The following is a 17,859-nucleotide window of genomic DNA, read 5'->3' as shown; positions in this document are numbered from 1 at the left end:
TTTATTAATTTTAGTTAATTAACAAAAAAGGGACTAACCTTTATCCTGGTTAAGGCAAATGTTTTGTTGCTAGTCATTTTTAAGTTGAATCATTTTCAAATTAAAATGGAATTACGCACAAGGTTAACTTTGAGGAAGCTTAATGACAGTGGGTACTATCCAACACTGTAGCTAATTCATGTCTCTGGCTATGTTTAAATGAGTTGTATTATTGAAGCATAGCCTAGCTTGGGTGGATTTCAAGAACAAAGAATTGTCAATCGCCATTATCTTAACACCTGTACTGCTGCCTTTTATCTGCCAAACCATTGAATAGTTTTTGCAAATGTAAGTGTGTCAGTACAACCACTGCACTTCAAAGTCTATTTTGTATTGAGCATTATACAGCATTACATTAAGTTATTGTACTGTTATTAACAGTCTTCAACCTTCTACTTCAATCGTAGCATGCCTCTATTGTAGACAAAAACAGTCATGTTTTCCATATTAGTGGATGCTATTAATAGGCTCTTCCTTTTCAGACTTTTTTTCTCCTTCACCTTTACCATCATCACTTTTCTCCTCAAAGCATTAATCTTTCATCACACTCTCCTTGCAAACCTCTGCCCCACTTCCATTTCCTCTCCAAAGCCTTCAAATTCTGTGTCTATCTTGTCCATCTTCCCTGTTTGAATCCCACTGATTAACTTGCTGCCCCTGTCAAAATGCCAAAATGGTTCTTTTCAACGTTTCAAATTAAATCCTCATCCTTACGGGACTGTAAAACCGGAACTTATCTCTCCTCAACCTTTGCCATGGCTGACCACGTAATCATCTTCCAATGCTTCTCCATGTCCAGATGAATGGAACTGCTATGATCTGATTCTATTCTTATCCATCAAAGAGTCCCCTGCAATAACTTCTCTTCCCTCTCTTGCATCATTAGTTCTGGTATCTCCCGAGGATCGATCCCCATCCTTCTATTACCGCTCACCAACATGCTGTATCTTGGTGACATCAGCCGAAAAGCAATATAAGTTTACACAAATACTAATGACACCATTCTCTATCTCACAAGCGCCTCTCACTAGTCCTTCACATTCTCAAATTTATCAGATATTCAGTATTGGATGAGCAGAAATTTCTAAAAATTGTGAAGACTGAAACTTTCAGGCTCCCATGAAAATCTATTGCTTTGATCAAGGGCTTGAGTACTTGCTTTCTTGTTTACCTTACTGGCTCAGTTCCTTGTAAGCTGCCTCAGGATCTTATAGAGTCATAGAGATGTACAGAACAGAAACAGACTCTTCAGTCCAACCCGTCCATGCCGACCAGATATCCCAACCCAATCTAGTCCCACATGCCAGCACCCGGAACATATCTCTCCAAACCCTTCCTATTCATATACCCATCCAAATGCCTCTTAAATGTTGCAATTGTACCAGCCTCCACCACTTCCTCTGGCAGCCCATTCCATACACGTACCACCCTCTGCGTGAAAAAGTTGTCCCTTAGGTCTCTTTTATATCTTTCCCCTCTCACGCTGAACCTATGCCCTCTAGTTCTGGACTCCCTGACCCCATGGAAAATACTTTGTCTATTTATCCTATCCATGCCCCTCATGATTTTGTAAACCTCTATCAGGTTACCTCTCAGCCTCCGAAGCTCCAGGGAAAACAGCCCCAGTCTTTTCAACCTCTTCCCATAACTCTCTTACATTAAAAGCTGGTCGTTGCTTTAAACATAGTTTTCTACGTTTGAACACTGTTACAATGACATAATTACTGTTCTGATTTGGAGATGCCAAAATAATTACTGTTTGTATCAATGAGAAGAATCAGGGTTTTTTTTGCCAACTTCTTTGCTAATGAAGGGACTATTTAAATTGCTGTCTTCTGTAGAACCCCTGATGTAAGTATCTTTAGCTGTCCACATTTTGTGTTCAGTTTTCCTATTATTATATGGAGTATTCAACCGTGTGTTCTCATTGGAGTTAAACAAGGGCATGATACAACAAAAGGGACATTTGATTGTTGTGCATTATATGGAAGGCTGTAACAATTCTTTTATATGTGCTATAAGCTTATAATCGGCACTGTATTTAATCAGGCTGCCCACCCAGGAAAGAATAGGACTTGGTACAAAACATGTTTCTTTCTTGTATGGTTCCTAAAATGAAGTTGTGTGATTGTTATATTCAAAATGTAGCAAAGAAAAATGGTGCAGCTTATTTAGTTAGCGTGCAAGAACATATTGGCATTTTGCAAAATGATTCACATCGTAATAAAAGGAATTATAAAAAGCATGGAACTCCAAAGCAGGTGTTGGATTTGGAAGACTAACCACAATTATCAGAGCATTTTTTGAAAGCTTTCAGAAGACATTTCTTCTTGTGTATTGTTGTTTCTCCAGGTCTCTAATTGTAATGATTTTATTTCACATATTGCATGCTGCTGTAGCAAGATGGCGGCAGCAGATAAGACAGCACCCAGGCACGTTTTGTCCAGTCTGTCTGGTTTTCTTTATTTTTTTCTTTTCTCATTTTTTATTGGCAGCCCAGGTGGGATTTAACCCAGCGCGGGTGATAGCGTGGTCAACGTGGGGTCGAGCCAGCCCTGATGGTGTAAGCCCAGCATGGAGCATCTGCAAGCCCATGGCTTAGGAAGGACTGTACTGTTTAACTCTAACTTGTTTCTTTATTTTTCTATTTTAGATTTTGTATCGCGGTACCTTTGTACTTAAGATGGTGCCCAGAATGGCAACTTTTCACTGTACTCCTGTATCCCTGTACCTGAGTACATGTGATAATAAAACCTAATTCTAAATTCTAATCACCAACAGATGATAATCCCAGTTGAGTACTTCATCAGTGTGTACTGTGAAGAGGCTTATTCCAGCCAAACTTGAGCAATGGCTGAGGTCAGATTTTACAGTTATGAATTTATTTTGAGTGAATTCCTGACTGATAATGTAGCAAGCAAGATTATTTCACAGGCTATTGATCTCCGCAATTATTCCCAGAATTAGCCCACCATTCCTGAAGAAGGGCTTATGCCCGAAACGTCGTTTCTCCTGTTCCCTGGATGCTGCCTGACCTGCTGCGCTTTTCCAGCAACACATTTCCAGCTCTGATCTCCAGCATCTGCAGACCTCACTTTCTCCAGCAAGCAAGAATACACATGCTTACATCATCTTATACAGGTATTAATTTATGTTCTTTTAGAGACACACAATTGAATAACAAAAGACCTTTTTTTCATATATCTCCAGATGTTGCTCTTGCATGTTGCCATCATAATAAATATGACGTAGATCCTACTTCTCATTCTTCTCTGGAGAAATAAAATGTATGTTAATAATTTTTTAAAAGATTATTTCACAGGCTATTGATCTCCGCAATTATTCCCAGAATCAGCCCACCATTCTTGGGTCAGCAAATAGGTTTTAGGTTTTGTTATTGATGACAGATACCCACACCATAAGAACACAACACTTTTTGGAAAGTCTGGCAGAAGATGACTGCAAAATTATATTCCTCTCTCTCTCTCTCTCTCTCTCAAGACCAAGAGTCAGCTCTTCCCGGCTCCCTGGTTGTAAAGAATATAAAAATAACATATTCTTATTTTCTGTAGACTGGACCATTCCCATCATCCCAGCCCCAGGTGATCCTCAATCCTTCTTCTGGTGATCAAGTTTCAGACAAAGCATCTGTGCCGAGAGTTGAATTCCAGAGACAGACAGTAGGTTTAGTCAAGGGAAGAGGCTATAGGGGACATGCTCACCACTGGTGCTATGACTGAAATGCCCCTCACTCCATTCAACAATTGACTGACCTCACCCCACCACCTCCACCCCAAACTCTCCAAAGTCCTGGGACAACAAATCTTGAGAATGTAACTTTAAAAAAAAAAAAGTTTTGTGATTTACCTGTGAAAGAAGTGAAACTAACATGGTCATTCTAACAGATGAGAGACTTAAACAATCAAGGTATTTTTCAATGTATAATTTCAGTTACATCACACTGTAAACTATTGCTATAAATTCTGTGTCTTACAATCTTATCCTCCACAACTACCTGATGAAGGAGCAGCGCTCCGAAAGCTAGTGCTTCCAATTAAACCTGTTGGACTATAACCTGGTGTTGTGTGATTTTTAACTTTGTACACCCCAGTCCAACACCGGCATCTCCATATTATGAATAAGAAAAGTTTGGAGGGATATGGGCCAAGTGCAGGCAAGTGGGATGAGTTTAGTTTGGGATTATAGTTGACATGGACTGGTTGAACCAAAGGATGTGTTCCGTTCTATATGACTCTATGAGTGGGGTGGGATTGTGAGTGTCTGTGAGAGAGAGAGAGTGTGTGTGTGTGTGTGTGTGTGTGTATGTGTATGTATGTATATATATATATATATATATATATATACTGTATATATATTATAAACATCCTTTCTCCCCAATACACAAACAAACCCGCCCCTCCCCACATACAGCTATATCATAAATGCTGCCCTCCTCACACTTCACTTCAGCTCTGATGAAGAGTCACCTAGACTCGAAACATTAGCTTGCTCCATCTCCATGGCTGCTGCCTGACCCACTGTGATCTCCAGCATTTGGTGTTTTTTGGTTAAGAAGCACTCTTGCAATGAGTTCAGTTGGAGAGGGGACTATAAAAAATCAATAGCTGCTTCACATTGTGTTTTAGTTGCACATGGTTGCATAGAGATGAAGATTAGATTTCTGGAATTTAGGCTCATGTGATGCAGACTCTGCACCTGCAATGTTTTTCTTTTGTAGGAGTATCTATGTTATTCTGGTAGATAGTTCAAAAACATGACCATCGCTCTCGTCTTCTCTCCTATTCAACCCTATATCAAGCTGCTGACCTACATTCAAACCATTAGGAAGGCAGTATCCTTCTTTCTCCTTAATATCCCTGTCTCAGTCCACTTGTTGCTGAGACACTCGTTTATATATCTTTAATAACTTCCAAATCTTTTGCATTTCACCTTCTTCAAATTTCAATTCATTCTAACTCTGTTCTAAGATGAGTCAGATAGAAGTGGAAAGATGGAAGTGGTCAGACAGCATGAACCCCTCCCTGAAACTGTCGTTCTAATATTAATTTATCTAACTTTGTCACATTTAAAGTGATTGGAATGTTTGATGTCATTGCACAGTACATGCATTCCAAACAGCAACAGTATTTTCAAATACACACTCTTTATCAATTTTGATCAGTTAATCTCGAACAGAAATTGTTATGGGAAGCATGACTTGAATTTGAAACAGGAAAGAAAAAGGTGCTGTCCCTGGGAAGAATTTCAGTAACAGTGGCCAACTGATTGGCATCCCACCACCAGAATAAACATTTTCTCCCTCCATGGTTGGTCTATTATGGCAGTCGTGTGTACCATCTGCAAGAACTCATCAAAGTTCTTCCAAAATGCAACCTCAACCTCCCAGAAGGAAAAAGGCAGACAATACGTGGGAAAACCGATATCTCCAAGCCCCAATGCAAATATGCCACTTCTCCTTCATCGTCATTGAGTCAAAGTCCTGAATTCACCCCGTAAAACCACCTTGGCAGTGCAAAACCATAGTTCAAGAAGTTGGCACATCATCACCTTCACAAGGACAGTTAGGGATAGTCAATCAATGCTGAACTGGCCAGTGACATCTGCATCCTATGAGACAATTTAAACAAATTTAACTTCAAAGGTTGTCTCTGCACTAGCCATTGCCTTCAAAAATGCTGGTTGGAACCTGTGGAATAGGGCAACACAGTGGCCTAGTAGTCAGCACTGCTGCCTCACAGGGGATATGGGTTTGATTTCAGCCTTGGGTGACTATCTGGGTGGAGTTTCCACATTCTCCCCATGTCTGTGTGAGTTTCCTCTGGGTGCTTCAGAGATGTTCAGGTTAGTTGGATTGGTCAGGCTAAATTGCCCATGGTGCCAGGGATATGCAGGCGAGGTGGATTAGCCATGGGAAATGCAGGGTTACAGGGATACTGTTCAGAGGGTCAGTGTGGACTCGGTGGGCTGAATGGCTTTCCACACTGTAGGGATTCTATGATTTGACAACATGAGTTCTAAGTGGGAACTGTGGTTGCATTGTTATAAGTGAAATCAAATTTCTTGGAGGTGCTTTTGGAATATAACATCAGAAATTATTTAAAAGTGAGCATTTCTGGCAAATATTTATTACTTCACTGTCACATATTCACCACATTTTCCTCTTTAAATATTTTGTGTGAATTCCTGGCTAGACATTTACCAATGTGGATTAAAGTTCACATGGCTGTGTATTTTGCCCTACAGTTTTTGAATGATGTATTGTAGCTTATATCTGAGTAAGGACTTTTTTCAAATTTCAACTGTCTATTATTTGCTCTAAGCTAGGTAAAGAAAAAATGTCACTTAAGTTAGTTGAAAAGCCTGCATTGTGGAAACAAGTTGGAAATAAATGACAGGACAATCCCCCAATTAACTAAAGTTTCAATTATTATGGGAAGGGTCATTTTTTTAAAAATGACATAATTGATTTTATTAAACAAAGTATTAAACTACAAGGTGCCTATATTATTTACGGATTACTTTTGCAGAAACCAACATACTTCTTCTAGGCCAAGCAAAACCAAACTTGCGTCACTCCTTATTTTCTGGTCTTGCTTAACCCATAATTTTCACCAGGCATCAATCTCAAAATTGTTAGCCTGGTTGTTTTCTGCTTTCAGGTGTAATGCCACTCCCTACAATTTGGCTCACCACTTCACTTGACGGTTCCCGCAGCCCTTTCCGTAAGGCAGTCTCACAACCACTTGAGGAATCACTGTCACTTTTGATTATTACTGCTGCTTTCTTGGTGTTTGGTTAAATATTTTAAAAGCACATTGCGATCGATTTTTTACAGGAGCTGGGCATCTCATGATGCTTATTGCACTCCCTCCTCCTAACCTTGAAAAGTATTATTCAAGTTGTGGAAATGTGAAAGGCATTTAGAGGGTGATGGAGTATTTGGGCCCTTGGCGAATGATGGAACTTACAGTTCATCTCCTTATCGATGAGGTTTAAAGAATAAGGAAAAAACTTAACGACGCTGAGGGACGTACAAGTGAAATCTTCCTAGCCCCTGAATGATATTTGGCATGGCAAGAAATTTGGGAAAATTAGGTAGGATGTCCAGTAAGGACCTTCCTGAGATCAAGAAGCAGAATTTCCCGACCAAGTGTTGAACAGCAAGGCAAAATTCACAATAGTGAGCAGCAAGTGGCCTCATTGTGTGAATTATCACTCATTACTATCCTCATTAGTACCAAGCTCATTAATATACACTCTCCCATTTTCCCACCTCTTGGATAGAAACTAGATGCCGAGATTTCCCACCATGGAAGTCCCAACCATTAAATGACAATTCCGGTTTGCAGCTTTCTCCTCCAGACCTTCATCTTGGGCACCAGCCACCAACATGTCAGGGCACACTCCATGGGCAGTGACTGCATCAACCTCACGCCCACAGACACTGGCGACTGACACATACCAGTTTCAGCTCAACATCTTGGCACATCTCCAATCCACTCACAGCATGCTTCTGTACTTCAGTGCTACAGTTTCAGAGCTCATCAGTGCTTTTAATGGTAATGCTGCTGCTTTGTAAAAGTATCCATCTCATAGTTCAGGCTCTATCTCAATATTGCCCAGTACTGTCTTAGCACATAGTCACTTTGTGCCTACATCAATGCTCACACCATCCTGAATTGCCTTGCTTTTCCCCTCTGCTGCACCTTAAAGGCTCACAGAACTTCTGGGATGTCTTGACATTGAGTGATGTCATGAAAGCATGCCATAGTTGTCAGCAGTCAGCAGTCAAGGGGCTGGAGATGTATGCACCAACCTATTTCAGTGTCACTGATCCTGGTGCAGCCAGTCAAAAGTAGTATTCACTATCAGTCCAGGAACTTGGGCATAGTCGGTGATCAAAGATTCTATCCGACTGCTGACCAGGAGTAGGCCACAGTCAGTACTACAGGTCCAGAGCATACAGTCGGGGACTAACAAACTTACTAGGGCAACATGGAGGCTCAGTGTTAGCATGCTGCCTCACAGCACCTGGATCACAGGTTCAATTCCACCACTGGGTGACTGTAGAGTTTACACATTCTCCTGATGCCTGCGTGGGTTTTCTCTGATTGCTCTGGTTTCCCCCCACAGTCCAAAGATGTTCAAGTTAGGTGGATTAGCCATGCTAAATTGCCTGTAGTGTCCTGTGACATGTAAATTAGGTGGATTAGCCATGGGGAAATGCTGGGTTATGGGGTAGGGAGATGGGTCTGGGTGGGATATGCTTTGGAGGGTCAGTATGGACTTAATGGGCTGAATGGTCTGCTTTGGCACTGTAGAAATTCTACTCTATGACAAGCTTCCTTCTGCAAGCATAGCTGATGATTCTACTGTGCAGTGCCCTCTGAGTGAGATGGAGCTGGAATACAGTGGTGCCCATTCTTCGATCAGGGCCACAGTGGAGCAGATGATGGACCTCCTGAAGATGAGCTTCCGCTGCTTTGATCATGCTGGTGACAGGAGTTTGCTGTGCAGCCTGGACAGAGTGTGCTATGCAATCTTAGTATGCTGTGCTCTGCAGAACTGCAGCAGGCAAAGAGGACATAAGATGGATGCTGATAAGCTGTGACAGCCGGGGCAGTTCTCTGAGGAAGAATGTGAGGATATTGTGCAGGAGGAGCATCACCATCTGTGTGATAGAGCACAGACATTTCAGCCAGACTGGAGTTAATGAGCACCCAGTGCCAATCGATGAGAGCTGGGCGCAGTCTTCACTCAGCAACAGCAAAACTATTGATGCTCCAAAAGCAAGCTTTGTGTTTTGGTTCCAAGAGGCAACTGCAGCTTCAGTTTGTTTGTCTTTTTGATAGCCTTTCCTGTTAGTGAATGAAAGTGATTGGTTTAAAGTGTTTGAAGGCTTCCCTGTATGTGATGGCCCCACATGGAACAATGATAAGATGTTGGGTTACAGTGGGCACTGGAAAATGAGTAGCAGTGATTTAAAGTGTTGTAAGATATGGCTAAAGATAAGTAAGCTGCATGACCTGGTGCTTAACCAGCAATTGGGGTAGGAACGTGCGGTTGGATTTCCAATTGAAATCACAGCTGTGCCATCCCTGTGTCGCGTGAAGCAATTTGGTTTTTGCATGTTATCTTCCTACATGCATGGTGAAGGGTAACTCTGAACTTTTAATGCATGACTGGGTGGGTGGCTGAGATTCAAAGTTGGAGTTGGGTCCAGGGACCCTCGGATATCCTGGCAGCAGCGAGTATTTCAGTCGGAGCGAGTGGGAGAATCAGACTAGCATTGGACGAGTGATACTCTATTGGGGAAAGGTCTTGAGTTAATGAGATGAATTTGGAATGATACCATGAGAAATCTCACAGAGAAAATCTTTCCATGAAACACAACAAAAATGACACTTAGTGAATTTCTGGTAAGATTCAGTCAAATGAATTACAGTCAAATCAGATACAGAAATAAGAGGAAAGAAATGGAAAGAAAAGGGAGAGAATATAAGGCAGAATAAAATTGTACACAAAAAATTGAAATGAAAAGAAATTTTTATAGTTTACCCACCAACTATTATCCCACCACACGTACAGTGAAGGGAACTGATTACCCAACAATTTACTATCAACTTGAGGTTTCACACTTACAATTGATCCCTTTTATGATCTATAATTATTGAATAGCTTTTCAGGAACATACATTTTGTCAGTTACAAAGTGCCTATGTTATTAAAGATGAGCCCTAACGTTCTGTAGTGAGAGCTTCATTGACAATCAATGTGTAAATACTGCAATTTTTTGAAACTCGGCTAGAGGTTGAGGATGAGTTGGTGTTTTTTTATGAAGCTAATGACAGAACGCTACGAATCTTCCAGCAACCTGTGGCAATTCAAACTGCACAGAACACCTCCACCACAAGTTGCTGGATGATTTACACATTAATATCAGCAAGTGCCACTGACATGCCACTCTTTAGTGTTACAATCTGGGCTACTGTAGAACATTATTCTGTCAGCAGGTTCAAAAGTAATCCTTTTGGTAACCAAACCTCAGATGTCTGCAATTAGCATAAAGAACATAGAATATGTACAAGGCAGACAATATATAGAAAGAACAGGAGGAGGAACCTGAGCTACAAAAATTTTCTGCAGGCCTATGCCTACTCCAAGCAGCCGGTAGCAGTGGTTGATGGACACACACATACACACACTCTCTCTCACACACACAATAACACATGCACACACAATCACACACAAACACACTCACACGTACACAATCACTTGCACACACAATCACACACACCCACACAATCTCACTCACACACACACACATACAATCGCACACACTGACTGGTGAGGGAGGACAGTGGGTAGATTACAAGTCAGCAATCCCTGCTTATTTCATATTCAACAAGAAAGCAGCAAGAAAGCGAAATCATGATTTGGTGGCTCAGACATGAATTTTAAAGTGTAAAAAGGTAGAGGAAAAATATTGAGCAGGACCTTGTGAGCCATCCTTTTAACAGAAAAAAGGGCAGCTTACTCTGGGCCATACTAAAGGAAGGATATTATTAAATTGGAAAGTCTGCAGAAAACATTTACAAGGATGTTACTTCTTACAAGGATCTAACTTCTCCTTTTGTGGTTTGATATCATTTTTGCTTGGATAATTCTCCCATGAAGCATTGTTGTATATTTAAAACATTAAAGATGCTACGTAAGTGCAAGTTGTTGTTGCTACTGTTAGTTGCAAATGCAATTAGCTAAAAGAAATGGATATGAAGTTGATATAATTACTGTAATTATGTAAAGAAACCTTCTTTTTTGTATCCTTTATTTTTGCGCTGTGGACTAAAAAAATACTGTTTTAAATCGAGGAGACTGTGTGAATAGATAGCTGCAGTTTTAAAAATCACGTTTACGAAAGCACATTGTGAATTGTATGCAACTAGCCTGCATGTGAGAGCAAAAGCAGCCCACAGAGCTCATGGTTTCTGAACTAAACAATCACTTGACAACAACATTTGGATTGGCTCCTGACCAGGTGAACGTGTGGGGCTAGTGAGCAGAAAATGGCTAGCCTATAAACAGAGAGCATTCAAATCTTTGTGACCGTATGTGTCTCTCTATCTCCAGCGTGAAGGTAGCAGAAAGTTAACAGCAACAGCTAACTGTCTTCTACTTACCTTTCCTTGCAAATCCCATGTTGAGCAAGGAATAAAACACATCTAATGACAGGCAAAGGATGAATCCTCAACCAACGAATGAACAAGAGCATCAGTGTGCAAACAGACCAGTGTCAACAACAAAAAACTAAAAGAAATTGGAAGAGACCATACAAAACAACTCATCAATCCCCTCGGTCTAGCCTGATGCTATCAAACTGAAGTTTAGATTAGATTAGATCCCCTACAGTGCAGAAACAGGCCCTTTGGCCCAACCAGTCCACACCAACCCTCTGAAGAATAACCCACCCACACCCATTTCCCTCTGAACAATGCACCTCGCACTATGGGCAATTTAGCATGGCCAATTCACCTAACCTGCACATCTTTTGTGACTGTGGGAGGAAACCAGAGCTCCCGGAGGAAACACACGCAGACACAGGGAGAATGTGCAAACTCCACACAGTCGCCCGAGGCTGGAATCGAACCTGGAACCCTGTTGCTATGAGGCAACAGTGCTAACCACTGAGCCACTGTGCTGCCCCTTTCTCTAATTTTCTTTCTCTTTTTCCACCATTAAAGCCATGTCCTATCTGTCTTTCTGTGTCTGTTTATGAGAGCGGAGAATTTAAGAATAGGGAGCATTTAAGTTACAGAGAATTATAAGATAGCAATTTGTATATTCTAATTGGTTAAAGACAAATAGACAGCTATTCTCTTGTTAAGGACAGAAATCTGGTGAGTGTTTTCTTTTATTCTTAGTTCATCAGCCAGGCAAATAGGGAACTTTGGATAGTTTAACTAAATAATTTCTTATTTGTGACAGCTTCAGGAATAATTGAATTTGATTTTGAGGGCGCTACCCAATGTGTCGTCACAATTAAGACAATGCACTGATATCTGGAATTAGTTTGCAAAGTAAACAAAAGAACCAGGCAGACTAGTTTCTTCCTGCAGCTGTTAACACACAATGCCTATCAGAAAGAAATTTATGACCTGGGTCAGTTTCGCCAAGTCTCACATCTTTCAGTGAGGATATGATTTTGCCATTAATCTCTTTGAAGGACATTTGCTTTGAAGCTTAACTTGTCAAATAATGGCCAAATAACATCAGATACTCAGAGCTCCTAAAGATAAAGGCAGATTTTTAAACTCAATGAAATAGGTAAATTCACGACAATCAACTGAGTACCCAATTACTGCCAGAAACCCACTGTCTACCATCTTAATTGTGAAGCTGACTCTGATCAGAATACACCAGCCAGAAACAGATAGTTACCTCAGAAACAGACTCAAATATGGCTTTGTAACTAGGTGGGACAGCAGGCTCATCTAGTGGGTCCACGGTTCCACCCTACAGTGACACTGCTGAGTAACAGCTTGTGGCTCTGGCTTCACAACATTGACTTGGCATGACTGGAAGCTGGATTCCACATTCAGGTATTTGTGCAAATAGGAGTTGTATAGCACTGTTAGTCATGCACTCGCAAGCAGCTTCTGAGCTTCTGAGTTGTGACTTAACCTCCCGCCACCATTGACACAGAGTCATGGGCAGAGGGGAGAAACAACAGCGTGAAGAACCAAGATAGTCTGATGGACAGTAGCACTTGAGCCTGTGTGTGGTTGTGGAGTGTGCCTTCTCCTCTTTGACCTTAAACACCCGTAGTTGCTCTCTTGGATAGTTCTGAGTAACAGGCAGCCATGTTTCTGCAGGGAGACTGTTTCGACAAGATCTGTGGCTTTCTGGCTGATGCTTTGGCAGTGGATACTAAAGTCATCACTGCCATCAATTGTTTTCTCCGTAGATTCTGGTAAAGCTTCTCTAGGTAGCATCACCTTTATCTCCCAGTCTGCAGTGTACAGTCTCGAATGGTCTCTTTGCTGAACCAAACCATCATAGCAGTTTTGTTGCTAGATGCTAACAACCAGAATGAGAGAAATCTATGATTTGCAACAGTGTTCAATTTCACTTTGGGTCAAGGATGCGTATGGTTTTGTCCCAGCAAAAAGGAATAGCAGCTTATCTGAACAGGCCACTCTTCACTCCATCAGATCACAGGAGAAGGATAGTATACATTTCTCTAATCAAATGTCATCGGTTTGAATTCTCATCATGCCGCCTCGCTGACCTTGTTCAGTATCTTCTGCTCTCACATCATAAAAACACCATTGAATGAAATGAGAGAGAACCTCAAGGCCAATACACACAGTGGAACCAGTCATGTCAGCCATTATGGGATGTGGAAACCATTCATGCAAAGCTCTGCACAATAACAGGAGAAAGCCAATCAAGTCTGTTCTTTCCATCAATTAGATCATGACTGGTTTGTACCTTGACTCCATCTGCCCTCTTTAGCTACAAAACAATGAATGCCATTGCCTAACAAAAATGTATCAATCTTAGTTTTGAACTTTTCAATTGTTTATAAATGATTTGGATGTGAGCATAAGAGGTATAGGTAGTAAGTTTACTGATGACACCAAAATTGGAGGTGTAGTGGATAACGAAGAAGGCTATCTCAGATTACAACAGGATCTTGATCAGATGGGTCAGTGGGCTGAGAAATGGCAAACGGAGTTTAATTTAGATAAATGTGAGGTGCTGCATTTTGAGAAAGCAAATCGTAGTAGGACATATACACTTAATGGTAAGGCTATAGGGAGCGCTGCTGAACAAAGAGACCTTGGAGTGCAGGTTCATAGCTCCTTGAAAGTGGAGTCACAGGTAAATAGGATAGTGAAGAAGGCATTTTATATGCTTTCCTTAATTAGTCAGAGTATTGAGTACAGGAGTTGGGAGGTCATGTTCCGGCTATACAGGACATTGGTTAGGCCACTGTTGGAATATGCGTGCAATTCTGGTCTTCTTCCTATCGGAAAGATGTTGTGAAACTTGAAAGGGTTCAGAAAAGATTTACAAAGATGTTGCCAGGATTAGAGGATTTGAGCTATAGGGAGAGGCTGAACAGGCTGGGGCTGTTTTCCCTGGAGTGTCGGAGGCTGAGGGATGACCTTATAGAGGTTTACAAAGTTATGAGGGCATGGATAGGATAAATAGACAAAGTCTTTACCCTGGGGTCGGGGAGTCCAGAACTAGAGGGCATAGGTTTAGAGTGAGAGGGGAAAGATATAAAAGAGACCTAAGAGGCAACCTTTTCACTCAGAGGGAGTTACGTGTATGGAATGAGCTGCCAAAAGAAGTGGTAGAGATACAATTGCAACATTTAAAAGGCATCTGGATGGATATATGAATAGGAAGGGTTTGGAGGGATGTGGGCCAGATGCTGGCAGGTGGGACTAGATTGGGTTGGGGATACCTGTCGGCATGGACGAGTTTCTGGGTTTGTTTCTGTGCTGTACATCTCTATGATTCTATGACTATGACTGGCCCTTCTAAGCAGAAAGTTCCAGATCTCCATTACTGGTGCTGCTTGATATCAATCCTGAACTGTCTAGTGGTATAACTAAGTGAGGAGAAGCGAATTGGCTCCCCACTTTTAAATCCCTGTGCTTAGCCACAGCAGAGATTTTTAATTCTTTTTAGCACACCATTGTATGATGTTTCAATTAAGCTATAGCCCTTTTGGTTAAAGTTAAGGGATCAACAACAAATTGTACCTTTTTTGCATCAAAGAAAGCTGAATTTTATTCTCCACTAACCTAGAGAAAAATAATAAAACATGACATCCAACAGAAACACAGGTTTAACAAAAGGCTAGTACAACGAGAAGATAAAGAATATACAGTTTAAAAAGTTCATAGAGTCCTTGAGTCATTAGAGTTGAACCTGGATACGTGGCTATTTCATCAATTTCTTGTATTCTCAGCAGTAGCAAAATTGTAAAACCATTTAGTTCTTGCTGAATGGATGTTTTTCTGATTTAGTTTTTCCACCACTGCTAGCTTTTAAGATATTGAGAAGGGAACAGTGAGAGGAAGTTTTCCAGTATTTGCTGTTACATACATTTTCTTCTCCCTGTTTACTGCTCTGTCAAGCAGCTACGAAAATGTGGTTAATTTGTGTATTCTTCAGTCTGATTTTGTTGTCTTTTCAAGCTATATAGTTGCCAGTGACCTTTCACGTTCAAATGAATAACATACAAGTGTAAATTCAAACAGAAACAGGAAATATAAGTCTCATGACACCTGATTCATTTGATTGGTTTCAATGTGTTTGGGTAAAATGGTGATTTCAGCTCAGACAATTGTATTTGTTCCACACTGATTTCCTGAACTTGCCTGACCTGTGTCCACTGACACCTGCAGCCAATTTTAGACTGATGTCTCTTCTTTTATAAAACTATTTCAGTTTGTGAAGATCTCACGTATTAAAATCAGATGACTGAGGCTGAAAATTGATGGTCCTTTTTTTATATTAATCATGACACTCAACTTTTAAGACTATGCCACCTTGCTCCTGAGTTCACAACCAGAGGAAATAGTTTATGCTATCAAGCTCATTAATCACCATAGATTACTTAATTTTGAATACTCAAGGGAACACAAGACCTGTCTATGCAACCTGCCCTCGTAAATTAATCTTTTTCACCCTGACTTAATTCCTGTTAATCTTCAATTCACCCCATCCAAGGTCAATGTGAAATGCAATACTCAGAACAGAATAAGATGCTCTAAATGGCACTTGAGCAGAGCATTTTAAAGTGGGAACAGCTCCTGTCTCTACAACAGATAAAATATCAATATTGATATGAATTATATTAAAGAGTTTGTATTGAGAAAAAACGTCAATGATGCATACTTGATAAAGATTTGAATTCCAATCACAATATTATAGTGAGTTCCATGTCACTCAAGTGGACATTATGCTTTCCTTTAAATAAGCTTTATCCACTCTTTTGAACTCCTGCCCATTAGTTTCAGTAGAGGTGGTGACAAGCTACCTTTTTTCCCTCATGTACGGACCTTTAATGCTTAAGGTCAGCAATCCTTGAGCGTAGAGCCTCTGAGTGCTTTCCAACAGGGAGCACAGGTTTGAGCCCAGAATGTGCTTGGAAGCTGTTGGACTTTCTATCAAAGCTGCAAAGGCTAGGAGTATTGACTCTGGATGTGAAGGCCTGGATGCAGCATCTACAGCTGGCCACACTCTCCAAGAAAGACAGCACAGTGCTGATGCCATAATAGGGGACACCACCCTGGTTGGAATCGGAGTCTTCCACATTCCCAACTCTAGTGCTAAAACTCTTCGGTCCTTCAATAAGTGAAATTTATGTGAGTTTTCCGCTCATGGTTGAGCCTCTGAAATCTGCCTCTCTCTCTGTCTTCCTCACAACAGCTGAGCATTGATCCATCTCACTGTTAATGATGAATACGGCTGTCATATTCTGCAGGTATTGGCCAGAGGAGAATAAAAAGGAAGGAGAATTAGGATGACACACAGAAGCTGGGCGTAACAGTTGACAAGCTGTGATTCTGTGTTCCTCAGAAGATTGTAAAGGGGTGAAAATATTTGAAATTCCCACTCTGGAAACCGCCAAACCTGACAGCTGTAACGGGCACACTGATGTCCAGTTCTCCTGCTCCAACTTGGACAGGACCAGGCAGTTAGTTGATCTTCTCTGTTGCTGGGCACCATTTCACCCTGCAGAGAATTGAGAGCAAGAATGAATGAATGTTTCCAGATGAGCAGGACTTCAGATAATGAGAGGGAGAGGGGAAAGCACGAGTCCAGATTTGGAAGTGTTCAAATGAGGACAGGCACAGTCGAGTGTGAGGTGAGGAAGAAACCTAAGAAAAGGTGGTTTCTTTTACATATTCACAGGAATGCAATGTTGCTAATATGGCCAGAGTTTAAAAAGTTAGAAGCATAGAAATTCAGAGTAGAGGAGGCCATTTAGCCCTTTGATCCTGCCCCACCATTTGTTCAGTGACTGGTCCTTAGTTCTTTGTTTTGCTTTCTCTCCAACACTTTGCTCCCTTTAGCCGAATAACCAAATATGTTTTAGAATCATAGAATACAATCCCTACAGTGTGGAAACAGACCATTCAGACCAACAGGTCCACACCGATCCTCAGAAGAGCATCCCACCCAGACCCGTTCCCCTACCCTATTGCTCTACATTTACCCATGTCTAATGCACCTAGCCTACACACCCTTGAACACTATGGGCAATTTAACATGGCCAATTCACCTGACCTGCACATCTGTGTGGACTGTGGGAGGAAACCGGAGCACCTGGAGGAAACCCATGCAGTCATGGGGAGAATGTGAAACTCCATATAGACAGTCATAGAGATGTACAGTATGGAAACAGACCCTTCGGTCCAACCTGTCCATGCCGACCTGATATTCCAACCCTGCCTGAGGCTGGATTCGAATGCACGTCCCTAGTGCTCTGAGACAGCAGTGCAAGTCACTGAGCCACTATGTCGCCCTTACCTGTTGTTCTTGACAGGTAACATAACACAAAGTACTGAATGAACAAAGATCATAGGAATGTACACAACTTCTTAACAAGTTGAAAAAAGCTTCAAAGGTGTTAAAACTGATAGATTGTTCAAGGTAATTGATGGTTTGCTTGATGGAATTCATCAAAGCAGTTGGTGTATGACTTGTTAAACATACACAGTTGTTTTGTTCAGTCTACTTCAGCCATTGTGTAGCCAGCATTTGTAACTCGCAA

The sequence above is a fragment of the Chiloscyllium plagiosum genome, unplaced genomic scaffold (genome assembly GCF_037043375.1).
Source record: "Chiloscyllium plagiosum isolate Xiang-an unplaced genomic scaffold, Cpla_swu_hap1 HiC_scaffold_21, whole genome shotgun sequence".
NCBI lineage: Eukaryota > Metazoa > Chordata > Chondrichthyes > Orectolobiformes > Hemiscylliidae > Chiloscyllium > Chiloscyllium plagiosum.
The sequence above is the reverse complement of the archived record's forward strand: the minus strand, read 5'-3'. Positions refer to the sequence as shown.